Source organism: Peromyscus leucopus, chromosome 10, assembly GCF_004664715.2.
Source record: "Peromyscus leucopus breed LL Stock chromosome 10, UCI_PerLeu_2.1, whole genome shotgun sequence".
Classification (NCBI taxonomy): Eukaryota; Metazoa; Chordata; class Mammalia; order Rodentia; family Cricetidae; genus Peromyscus; species Peromyscus leucopus.
The window spans coordinates 4,609,133-4,622,763 of NC_051071.1; the positions used below are offsets into that span (position 1 = coordinate 4,609,133).

At 43.0% G+C, this 13,631-nt stretch overlaps 1 pseudogene; it reads right to left on the bottom strand.

The window, feature by feature from the left end:
* Positions 1-1,628: 1,628 nt before the first annotated feature.
* On the bottom strand, positions 1,629-4,007 carry LOC114708310 (annotated as a pseudogene).
* Between the last annotated feature and the right edge of the window lie 9,624 nt (positions 4,008-13,631).

The window sequence follows — 13,631 nt, forward strand, 5'->3', positions numbered from 1 at the left end:
GAGGTAATGGCTGCCGGACTATGGAATGTCTTCTCCCTGGCCCCCTAGGCAACTGCTTGACCATAGAATGTCCCAACCCTAGTTTCCATAGTGACTGTGTAATCACCAGATGCCCCCATCTGGGGGCAGCCAATGAAAAATGGTGGTGGGCAACTACTTCCTTAGAAGGAAAACTGAATTGTGATTTCTGGAATTCCTAGACACAAGCCAATCAGAATTGTACCTGTACTAGCACCCCTAAATGATGTAACCTTGTGACTTTTCCCTTTAAAAACTGAGCTTGCAGACAGGTGGGCGCTTCCTCCAGCCTCCACTGTGTTGGATGTATTGGACGAAGTCCCTGCCTAGGCTTGTATTGCTTTTGGATATCCAGAATTAAACCTTGCTTTTGCATTCCGGCATGCTCGTCTTTGGTGGTCTCTCTGGGGGTCACGATCTGGGCACAACAAGGCAAAGTGGCTCCTAGAGAATATGCATAATTCAATTCATAATGATGAGAAAGAAAATTTGTAAAGGGAGGAAAGGAAGATTCTGGGCCAAGGGGCATCAACTAGTCAGCATCTGAAAGAAGCTGGATGCCTATTAAATACCATTGTAAGAAATGAATAATTTTGGCCCCAGTGAGGAGCACGGGTGACTGTAGTCATACTTACAAGCAAATAACAACAGGGACTAAGTATTGTGGTTATTTCATTAAAGTATTGGCTCCTGTATAGCAACAAGGGTTGGCTAGATAAGCAAAAAACAGTAAAGGAATCACACAGGTCCTCATTTGGAAGATAACTCTGCAGGGAGCACCTACAACTGTACTCAGAAAGTAAGAAAAGTAGATCAGCAGCTATTCTCAATTTCCTGCCCTGGTAGATGATGTTGGGGGTATTCCATCACACTGTGAACCCCGAGTTTGCATTTGCACTAATTAAATAAAATTAACCTTGAGTCAGGAGGCTGAGTTAGCAACTAGTTGACAGAGAGTAATCATAGAGCATCAGAGGGCAACCGGGAGAGATAGAGAGACACAGGAAGTAGCAGGGAGGGGTTTGGAGTGCACAGGTTTTTCTGGTTTAGCAAAGTGGAAGCGGGTCTTTCCATGATGTCAGCAAGGAGAAAAGGTTAGCTACTTGCGACCTAGCCTCTCTGAGACAGCAGGTTTTCACCCCAGCCTTTGAATCTTGAGTCTTATTTAGAAATAGAATGATAGAGATTTAGTTAAAGCTACCTTTAATGGCAGAGACAGAGCCTGTGCCTTTGGAACAGAATTCCTGCCAGGCTGTGGGCTGAGTGGCCAGGCCAATGCTAGAGAAGTAGGCAGGTAACTGCAGATTCACAATTACTGCCTGAAATAGCAGTAGATTAAGGTGCAGCCACTGAGCCGAAGTTAAAACAAGATGATGGAAGGGAGTCGGCTCATGTGCCTTAAGTCATGGGGGTATGGAGCAAGCTGCTGTTCAGTGAGTCGACGCTTCAGTCCTCTGAAGGGATGAAAGCGAGAGTAATGACAGGAGATAAATTTGAATTCCCGAAAAGCCCAAATTATTCTTTGTACCTCTCTCTCTTTTTCTTTCTCTCTTCCTTCCTTCCCGCCTTTCTTTTCTCATCAATACTTTGGTTTTATTTTAACACAGCGATAAGAAAACTAAATATATTTAAAGACTAGAAAACACTACTGGAGGTTTTGGAAAGGTACAGTCAGAATGGGGCCAAGGAGATGGGCAGAAACAACCAAAAAGAAAAAATAAGAAAATGGGAATGGAGTCGAGTAGTGGGAACATTGGGGTGTCTTAGCTCTTGGGCTGGCTGACAGGGACCTGCGATCTACACTCCCTTGCAGTTTACAAACCAGGCCCTCTCCAGTTCCGGCTGTGGTGCTTGCAGGCTCTACTAGCCTCACATATCGTTGGCTCAGGGCCGGGTGCAGCATTGGTGGATCTGTGGCTGGAAGGGGGCAGGAATTAGCACCTGGTACCTTGACTGTACCCAAGGATTCATCAGTCGTTGGCCTCAAGGTCTCTTCCGTGACTGAGGACCCCACCTAGCGGCTGTTACTCATTGATACCCCATGTCCTCCATTCCCACACCGCCGCAGACGCCTGGCACGAAATTCACACTCGTTGGTGCCACAGATTCACACGTGGCCACTCTCACTCCACCACGGGCCACCAGAGTTGGCATCAGTCCAGCATTTGATCGTGCTTCCATCTGGCAATGTCTCTTCTCCCACCCTATGATCTCGACGGAGTGAGTCCCACATCTGGGGTACTGCTCCAGCCTCCGTTGGCTTACATGTGTGTGACTGTAGATGCCACTCTGGTACAAGACGTCCTCATGTACTTCCACGAGTGCTTGAATGGGACCATTCTCCATTAGCTTCTCATCAGAGCCCAAGCGGTAAGCAGGTGTGACATGGTAGATGCCATTAGAATCAACCTGACTATTGGGGCAGTGGGAAATGACCTAGCTTGGTTTTGCTCACGGCACTGGAATGGGTAACCATTGTAAGACACCACCCCTTGGCACCGCAGGCACCACCGAGGCACCTACCTCAGCAGCCCTGCTGGTGGCGGGTATCACAGAAGAACAGGTTCTGTGTCGATAGAATGGGTGTCATGTGTCCCAAAGAATGGATGGAGACCTGGTCAGATGCAATAACTGCTGTGGGGAAAGCTCAGGGGCCTGCACAGCTGCCCTGGTCCAGTCGGTAGTACTTACCCTTGGCCCAGCACCGTGTAACGCCCTCATGCAGGGTCATGCCCCAGAAGGTGCCATGGTTCCCAGCCTGCCACTCAGAGTTGCTCCCGATTGATGGCATTAATCATGTCCAGGTCCACTAGACATGGTTGCCCTTTCTCCCGGTAGGTGCATCGATTGCAGTTGCCTCAGTGGGTTCTGACGACTGGTAGGTGCGGCCCCCATGCAAGCAAGCCATGACATTCCTGGTGCCCTTTGTCACTCAGATGAGTTGGGACTTGCACATGGGTCATGCATTGAAGGACCTTGAGGAAGGAACTGAACCCCAGGAAGATAAGCAACTCCTTAAGATAGCACAGTATTTTCAGACGGCAGCCTGTACTTATTTCTAATAGGCATTTTTTTTTTTCATTCTAAATTTTTACTGTATCTGTGATTTAGAAATATGTAGAGGGGGGCGCTTGTTTTTGTTTTCAGACAGAGTTTCCCTCTGTGGCTTTGGCTGGGCTGGAGGTTGCTATGCAAAGACTCACCTGTCTCTGCCTCCAGAGTGCTGGGATTAAAGGTGTGCACCACCAGGTCCTGTTAGAATTAGATTTTAAAACAGTATCTTGATGCAACAGGCTGAGACAAATGGCTAACTGAGGTGCCTATTTAACATATCAAAGCAGTTGCTGGCCTCAGTCTCCCTTAGTCCCTACTCACCTGGTACTTGTTATAGTCATCCTAGCTGGCATATCCCACCCCTATTCTCAACTCTCCAGCCCCTCAGCTTCCCTTCCCTCCCCCAGCGTCTCTGACTCCAATATAATCCAGCCTTTTTGGTGTCGTCTTGGTCCTCTTGGTCTCTTGATGCTTTTGGTTCCCAGGTGTTCTCTTTGCTCCTCTCTCGTCTCATCCTCTCATCACCCCACCTCCACCCCCACTCATGGCCCAGTTCACTCTGCCAGCCTGGTTCACTTTGGCCCCTTCCAGATGCCTCTGGTTGTTCTTTCTCTCGTATCTACAATAAACCTTCTCCTCAACCATACCTAGGAGCAGCCATGTCCTCGTGTTTTCATTTATTTGGTGCCAAAACCACAGGATTGGCATATATGATCTCCTTCTAAGAACTCGGCCACTCCAAACTAAGCTGCTGCTGTTTGACTCTAAGGTTTATATGGAGCATTTGTTCCTGCTGGCTTCTGCTGCCCATCAAATTTGACTCCAAATTGTAGAGTCTGACTCTCAGCTGCTTCTTCCCACCATGTGCTCTAACCATTCCTCTCCTACTCCTGCTCTGTGTCTCTCTAGCTTCTGGAACCTCCTATGTCCTCTGGTGCCCCGTGTGGCCCCACGTGGCCCCACATGGCATGAATACCCTTACCCCTTCTCTTTTCCCTGGTCTTCTCCCAGTCCACCTCTCCAGCTGCTTTCCCTCTCCTCTTCTACCTTTCCTCCCCTAGGAGCTGCGGTCCCACAGCTTCTGTAAGCCTTTCCAGGCTTCTGGAACCCTGCCCTTTCTGTCTCTTAGCTCCATCCTGGAAGTCAAGCAGCTTCCTTATGCCCTCCTGATCCTATACTGTGACCCTCTTCCTCACTGCCCCCTCAGAGATGCCTGCTCTGTCTCTTCCTTGAGCTCTCCTGGGCCTCTCTTCCCTCAGGAGAAGTTCCTATACTTTGTTATCCTGTTCCCTCTCGGCTTACTACTGAAGTCCTGCAGCTTCTCCATGCCTGCCTGGACTTCTCTCTGTCTCTCAGCTCCCCCTTGGAGCTTATCGGAACTCGCTCCAGCAGAATTTGTCTTGCAACCCTTTCTCCTTTCCCCTTTGGACTCGGTGATCTCATTAAAGCTCCACTGTCTTACTACAAATGACTTGGCCTCATACGGCTCAACGGGCAAAGATGGCCCACTTGATTTCAGATTTTCTCATATGCTAACAACTTCTGCCACCGCACAAACAAATGGCCACAGAACCTCTTAGACCTATGCCTTTTCTGATTCTCCACTTCTAAGTCTCTCATCTCTAAGGGTTCTCTACTTTCAACTCTTAAAAAAAAAAAAAAAAAAAAAAAAAACCTTATCTCTACAATTTCCCTGCTCTCAAAAAATTTCTTAGAACTATGCTGTAAATATCTCACAATTTGTAAGTTCATTGGGTATGATTAAAAAATCTGTAACAATGGGCGTGATGGCACACTTCCTTAATCCCAGCACATGGGAAGTAAGGCAGGCAGATCTCTGTGAGTTCAAGGCCAGCCTAGTCTACAGTGAGTTCCAGGACAGCCAGAGCTGTTACACAGAGAAACCCTGTCTTAAAAAAAAAAAAAAAAAAAAAAAAAGGGAAACAAGAAAATCTGTAATAAAATTTAGCTTAAAACTTATAATAAAAGGATTATAATTTAAAAAGCGATACATGGGTAATCTTATTTTGCTACAACATTCTATATATAATTCAACTCTTGTTTAGAATATATTATATATGTCACTTGGGTTCAACTCTTATTTAAAAAGTAGATATACTTTTTAAAAGATACTTTTAAGTAACAACCATGTGATTCACCTCCACTCTGGCAGATGACCTCACTAGGATGAATGCAAACCTGTGGCTGGCAGCCATCTTTACTGAGATTAAAAAGAGTCCACACAACAGGGATAAAACTGTGAAATCTTAATCTTATAAAAGCTACTCACTTGTAAACTGCTAAAGATAATTAAGACATGCAAGTTAATGCATAGTTGCCTTATAAATGATCAAATTCTTTAATGTTCTCAAAACTATATTCTTAGTCATGCTAAATACAAATGTAGTTCACTTATTTTTATTTTTATTTATTTAGCTTCCTGTACATATTTTCAAGGTTAAGCCTAAAGCAAGTAACTAAAAACAAGTAAAGTTTGCTAAAATTATGTATGTGTAATGGATAGAGGTTCTCAAACTCTTCGGAGATATGAATATAGCATTTAAAGTGTTTAATAAAAAAGCTTCCCATGATAGACAGAAATGCCAGATCCTGGTGGCAGCCCTCAGGTCTCCAAAGAAGACAGCTCCACCTGAATCATGGTAACACTAACCACTGGGAAAAACTGCCTCCTGTCTCACCTGCTGCCAGGGCTCTGCCCACACTGTGGACACTGGGTTGACTGCCGTATGTACTCTGCCTCATCCTAGCAGGTCAGTTTTCCCAACTTCCTCCTCCACAGGAAAATCTCTCCCACCTTCTGAGTCTGGCAGCTGAAGACTGGTGCTGCCCTGCACAGCAGCTGCAGGTGTAATGCTGTCCTGTGTGACAGCCAAAGGTCTACAACCTCTGTCCCCTAATGAAGGCACCATAGGAGCCTAGGGTAACCATCCAGGTATCAGTAAGACACTGTTATTTCAATTGATACACAGGCCATTTGGATTATACTTCCTGTTATAATTTATCTTTCTCAGATCTCTAATGATATTGACAACCAACTATAAATTTATGTTGAGAGCAGCAAGCAAACCAGCTCCTTCCCAAAGGCTGCAGCTGCCTTGTTAGTTCACTTGTATAGAAAATCAAGCCTCAGGCCTCACTTTTCTAGAGTTATTAGTTTCCTGCTGAGAAAGGCAGACCTAGACACAGTTTACCTTGCTTGCAGACTTCACGCTGAAAGAGATAACTTACAGAAAGGGTTTCCAAATAACTTTTTACTATTCCTTTTATATTGCACAATTACAGAATATCACAGTTTCTTGTATAACTCAGTTTATCCAAATAGCTAAATCTTAGCAAAGTTAGCAAAGACAAAGAGGCTAGACATGTATCTTAAATTCATTTACTGTTACCCTGAGTAGATCTTAGAAATGTATAAACCTTATTTATCAAACATATGTTGTTCCTTGTTTAAATTTTCAAGAAACCTGGTGTTGAACAGTTAGTAACCACAAAAGTAGTTAGACATACATTTCTAAGTCAGTTTCTATTAAGCTGAGTAGACCTTTATAACTTTAAGAATTCATAAACCTTATTTATCAAACAAGCCTTATTTAAAGATATGTTGTTCATTATCTAAAAATTTTCTAGAAGCCTGGTATTGGGCAATTAGTAAAGATGTAAGTAGTTAGACACACATCTCTAAGTCAGTTTTGTTTTGTTTTGTTTTTGTTGTTCACCTGAGTGTATCTTTACAACCCTAGGAATTTCTTAATCCAAAATGTTTTGGAGATCTGCTGTTGCTTCCTTACTGTAAAGGGAGATACACTAATGAAGTTTTGTAATTGTTGCTTTGGTTGGTTTATACCACATAGTCATCTTAACTAAGATGGTGGTGAGGTTACATTGTATGTGCTCTTATGTACTGCGCCAAGGTGTGGTTGAGGAGGCTTATTGTAGATATGAGGGAGAGCACAGTCAGAGGCATCTGGAAGGGTCCAGATGAACTGGGCCATGAGAGAAGGGAGTGGCAAGAGAGAAAGAGAAGAAAGAAGGAGCAAAGAGGGTACCTGGGAGCCAGGAGAGCCAAGAGGCCACATAGCCAACATAGCTGAGTTGAGGGAAGGAAAGTGAAGCTGAGGGATTGGAGATGCTTAGGGTAGGGGGCAGGGTATGCCAGCCTGGATGACTCTGTAACAGGTACTTGCAATGCTAAGAGATGCTGGGAGAACCTGGAAGCCAGCATCTGCTTTGATATGTTAAATCAGTTAGCATTTGTCTCAGGTTTCTTTGAGACCTAATGGCAGTCATATATCTTCCTTTTAATTAAGACAGGCAAAGATTGTTCTTGACCAGAGAACTTTGCCTAACACAGTAGTTCTGGAAACAGAAAATAAAATGGCCCCTGATACTCTCAATTTCTCTGGTTCAACAGTCAGAGTCAGGGATGGGTTAAGCACCTGTGAGTTTAACTGGAGATACTATCCCTAAAGAGAAGAAAATAGACCCAACTCAGCTGGTTTGGGTTCTAATAAAAAGATGACAGAGGCTCTAGACATTGTTGCAAGACTCAGTTCAGTTCAATTCCATCTGTCACTCACCGGAAGGAGCTCTGTGACGAGGCAGAGGAAGCCAGGGAGTTAGGAGACTTGGTCCTGCCTGTCCCTGCAGCTGCTGCATATCTATGGTGGCAGTTTTCTGATTTAATCTCCTTGGCTGGTTAGTTAGGGTATTGATCATCTGCAAAGTCTTCATTAGTTTCAATATAATACAATTTGACATTTATGCCTAAATCTGGGTTATTGAACTGCAAGTTTGAATAGCCAGCAACAACTAGCTGCATGTCATTCAGTTGTTCAAATGACCAATACAACTAGGTTAAAATCATGTGCTGATTATTCCAGAATCTTGATCATTTACTGGCTTAACCATGAGTCTGTCTTTTTGATTGATTTAAATACATTTGAAAATTCTATAGTTAGTTTGGGGCTGGAGAGATGTCTCAGTGATGAAAAGCACTTGCTGCTCTTCTAGGGGACCTGGATTTGGTTTCTAGCACTCACAGTGGACAGCTCACCACTGCCTGTAACTCCCAGCCTCAGGGGATCCAGCACCCTCTTCTAGCTTCTATGAAAACTATCATACACATGACACACACACACACACACACACACACACACACACACACACACACACACACCCCTGCATGCTCATTTCTTAAAAATACCATGGTTAAAACAGCTTTAAGAAAGTAAGCATAACCCTCCTTGGCAGTTGTGTTCCATCACATCATCTGGCTGCTTTACAGCCATCTTGACTAGTACCACATGGTTATTTTGAAAATTCTCCTCCACTTGTGTATCTGATGCCTTGCTTTTTCATATTTGCAACTCCTACATCTCTGTCCAGTCTCCAAAGGTTAGTTTCTCAGTGTTTCCTCTCAGACCTTTCCCTGTAACTGTATCTGCTGTCCTTGGAGGATTTCATTCTCATCTACATATAGTGGTAAATATACCAAACTGGTTTGGGTGGTGGCAAGGAGGGCTGATTTGTAGTGTATGCTGATGTCTGTGGTGTGCATATTTTCATGCAGCCAATAACAGGCTACCAAACACTGACCATGGGGTAGGGAAAAGATCTAGCTAGCTCCAGCATGCCACCTTATCTGTCATTTCCACTGCCATCTACATGCTGACATCCATCTGTTGATATTCCCATGCCAGCAGCAGAAGCAGCAGCAAGATGAGAAGGCAGAGGCCAAACACAATGAACTTGTAGCTCAACTAGGGGATACTGTAAAGCAGGACACTGGAAAGAGCAGCTTCCAGTATGTTATTATCCTATAGTAACAAGTGTGCTAGGGAAGACTAACCTTATGTTATGTCTCTTGGGGCCTGGGTATACTCCTGGATTACACTTCAATATTTTGGTTATCTAAAAAGAATCTTATGCCCTCAAAATGACTCATTCTGTATTCTGTGAACCTCCACATACAGTTAGTCACAAAGCACTGCCAGTTCTGTCTCCCAATTTTTTCTTGAATTCATCTTCTCATGTTCATAGCCATTCCCTCACTGCAGGCCCTCATTCTGTCTCAATTGCTTTGCTTGGAGACTCTCCCAACCAATGCCCTTGACCCTGTCACATTCCTAATCAGTTTATGCACTGCCTTGTTACAGAGCAATTGTCAAACAGAAAGTTACTTCAGTTGCTCTTTTGCTAAAAATCCCTCAGAATAAAATCCAGATTCCTTAGGGCAGCACAGATGCTCCTTCATGGTCTACCTGTTAACTCTTTTCTAGGCGAGGTTATCTAGAGATCAAAGGATGACTTGGATATCCCTACCTTCTTCTCCACCTTATGTAGTTTTAAACTTTCATGGCTTTCTTCCATTATGATGCTCACTTCTGGTTTTCGTCTTCAGTTTGTGGAGTTTTTTTTTTTTTTTTTTAAGGAAAGAGTTGGCACTAATCAAACCAAGGGCCACAAGTGCTCTACCACTGTGATATGCCAGTCTCCTCTTCCATATCTGATGGTTTCTTCTTACTACCTTCTCCCTCATCTCCTCCTTACATGTTATTTTTCTCCACTTTAGTCCTCAGAACTCTTTTTATTTTATTGTTTAAAAGATGTATTTATTTGTAACCATGTGTATGGGAGGGCATGGATTCCAGAGGTATCTGACCTGGAACTCAGCCACCTGATACGGTGCTGGGCATCAAATTCAGGTCCTCTGGAAGAACAATATATGTTCTTAACCACTGATCTGCTTCTCCATCCCAGAACTCTCTTTTTTAAAGTCACATATTTCTGTTTTATTCTTCTCCCTAAAGTTGAATTATGCTTTTGCTTCCAGATCAGGCTAATCTTTGCAATACCTGCACAAGTATCTCTTCTCTGTCTTAAGCTCTGAAGTTGATCAGATTCTCATCTCTGAATACATCTGTATCTCAGTTTGTGTCTCGCGTTATCTTACAGTGTCTTGTAGCAGTTACCTAAGTCTGCCTGAAGTAGTAGCTTAATACAGCTGTCATTTATTGTTTGTTGCTCACAAGTCTGCAGGGTAGTGGAAATTGCTACTGACCTGATCTGGATTCAGCAGCTCTTGGCTGAGCTTACTTATATGGACATGAGTTAGGACAAACTGGGGCACCTGGGAAGTTGGCTAGTTTTATGACAACTTGACACAGCCAGAGTCATCTGAAAGGAGGGAGCCTCAATGGAGAAAATGCCTTCGTAAGATCAGCTCTAGGTAAGCCTATAGGGCATTTTCTTAATTAGTGATTGATGTGGGTCAGCAGTCCATTGTGGGTGAGGCCATCACTAGGCAGATGGTCCTGGTTTCTATAAAAAAAAAAAAAAATGTAGGCTGAGCATGAGGAGCAAGCCAGTAAGCAGCATCCCTCCATGGCCTCTGTATCAGCTCCTGCCTCCAGGTTCCTTCCGTACTTGAATTCCTGCCCTCACTATTTTTGATGATAAACTGTTATATGGAAGTATGAATGAAATAAACCCTTTCCTCCTCTTGCTTTTGGTCATGGTGTTTCATCACAGCAATAGTAACCCAAAGATACTTGGTATAAATGAGCTCACCCTCTCTGATAAACTAGTCCTGGTTTATTCAGATGGCAGGCAGGAAGAGCTCCAAATGAGAAAGCAGAAATAATTCAAAGCCTCTTGAGTCCTAGGATTAAAATTAATATACCACATCACTTCTACTATGTTCTATTGGCCAGAAGTCACAGAGCCAACTCAAGATGCAGTGATATATACCACTTCTTAATGGAAAAGCTTAAAATTCACATTCTAAGAGATGTGGTTATTGAAGGGCTATTGTAGTCACTGTTGCAGGCTACCACATAAGCAAACTTAGAGACCTCCACAATAATAGTAGATAGTGGTAATGTTAACAATAGTAATTATAATGATGGTAGGTTATGTTTGACAAATATTTAACATATACTTGCCCCAAGCTAATGTCAGGGAAAAGATAGATCTTGCTTTGTGTTCAAAGCTTTATCATAATCATCTTACTTATGTTGTACACATCAGTTTCCATTGACATCTCTTTTCCTGGTTTATACACAGCTATCTCATCTTCTGGGCTTCACAAAGTGAGAACTCTGGTATATCTTCCTCCTCTCATAAGAATATCAGTCCTACTGTATTAGGACTCTGTCCTAATGACCTCATCTAGCCTTACTGAGGCTCTCTCTTCAAATACAGTCACATTGGAGGTTGGAGCTCCACATATGATTGTGAATAAGAGTTGGCTATTGTAGTGGTTTGAATGAGAACCCCCCTCTCCCACTGCCATAGGCTCATATATCTGAATGCTTGGTCCCTACTTGGTGGGACTGTTTGGGAAGGATCAGGAGGTGTGGCTTTGTTGAGGACATATGTCATTAAGGGTGAGCTTTGAAGTTTCAAAAGCCCAGGCTATTCCTAGTTAGGTCAATAACTCATTCTCCCTGCCTCATGCTGTGGATCAAATGTAAACTCTCAGCTACTGGTCCAGCATCATGCCTGCCTGCTGCCATGATCCCTGCTCTAATGGTCATAGACTCACCCTCTGAACTTTAAACAAGTACCAAATAAATTGCTCTTTTCTAAGTTTCCTTGGTCATGATGTCTCTTGACAGCAATAGAAAAATAATTAAAACAGATGTGGACACAATTTAGTTTCTAATAACTGCACACACACACACACACACACACACACACACACACACACACCAGAATAGCTAGCATTTTTTAAAAGCCAATATTAAGTGTGGAAAACTGGAAGGACAAGAATTCTTGTGTACTGATACTGAGGCCTTAAATTAGTACTGCCACTTTGTAAAACCATTACATAGCAGAGTCTCATAAAGCTGAATTCATGCTTAGCCTATGACCAGCATATTTGGCTTCTGGGAATTTTATCTATCTTACAGAAATTCATATGTGCCTTCTCTAAAGGACATGTATTAGCACATCCACAACTATTCATAATTGGAAAGAACTCAAATGTTTGCTCATAAAAAGGATATATAAATTATGACATATTCATATACTAGGGTATTATACAACTATGAGGTTGAATGAACTCCATCTCCTTCCCAGTGTCAGCAGGAATACAGTTCATAAGCATAATGCTGACTGATGGAAGCCAGACACAATTCTAATTAAAGTTCAAAAGCAAAACAAATCTCCAGTGTTAGAAGTCAGGCAGTGAACACTCGAGAGGGAAGTAGTGCCTGGAAGGAGACAGGAGGGAGCCTCGAGGACGCTGGTTAGATATGCTATGATCTGGTTTCTGGCTACACAGCTGTGTTTAGTTCATGAAAATTCATTGAGCTGAATACTTACATGCATGTTTCAGCACATATTTTATACTTCAATAAAGTTTTCTTTAAAATATTCTATAGACTCCACATTGTTCTAGAACAATATTCCAATGCTTCTCCCTGGTCTAAGGCCCTTTATAACCTGGTCCCACACCCCCCTTTCCAGCGCCGTTCCTGCTAACTCTGGCCAAGTCTAGCACAAGCAAGCCATCATTAATACCTACAGTGCACCATGTTCTTCATGGTCCCCAGACTCCATCTCTCATAGCCTGAGTACTCTCCCCACTTTAGCTGGTTGGTCAACTCTGTTTCTGAGTACTCTCCCCACTTTAGCTAGTTGGTTAACTCTTTCTGAGTACTCTCCCCACTTTAGCTAGTTGGTCAACTCTTTCTGAGTACTCTCCCCACTTTAGCTAGTTGGTCAACTCTTTCTGAGTACTCTCCCCACTTTAGCTAGTTGGTCAACTCTGTTTCTGAGTACTCTCCCCCACTTTAGCTAGTTGGTCAGTTCTGTTTCTGGGTACTCTCCCCACTTTAGCTAGTTGGTTAACTCTGTTTCTGGGTACTCTCCCCACTTTAGCTAGTTGGTCAACTCTGTTTCTGAGTACTCTCCCCACTTTAGCTAGTTGGTTAACTCTGTTTCTGAGTACTCTCCCCACTTTAGCTAGTTGGTTAACTCTGTTTCTGAGTACTCTCCCCACTTTAGCTAGTTGGTCAGTTCTGTTTTAAATGGTAAAAAGCAGGTTGAGTATCAGGATTCTCTACCAGTATCTACCAGAAAAATTTTCCTCAGTGCACACAGTTCTGGACAATTACTGTTCTGTTTCTCCTAACAGCCTGTGTGTACTTGCCCATAATCCATTGCAATGTTATTGTTGGTCTAAGAGCTGTCTTTTCTGCAAAGTGTCATGAAAGCAAAGACTGTATCTTTTATCTTTGTATATGTAACATAGAAGACAACATCCTGCACATAGCAAATGCCCACTATATGACCAGAATATGAAAAGTAACAAGGTTAATGACATTTAGCTTACAGCCAAGTACAGCCAACCTTTTGACACTGCACCATGGTGTTGTCATATACAAAGTTCAGACACTACTAAACTGCATAACCAATTTCCAAAAAAAAAAAAAGTTGTAATGTTTTAAGAAATTTGTGATGGGGTGTGCATTTGCAACTATCCTTGACTACACAAAGCCCAGGGCAGTAGGTTGAACACACTGCAAGGACAT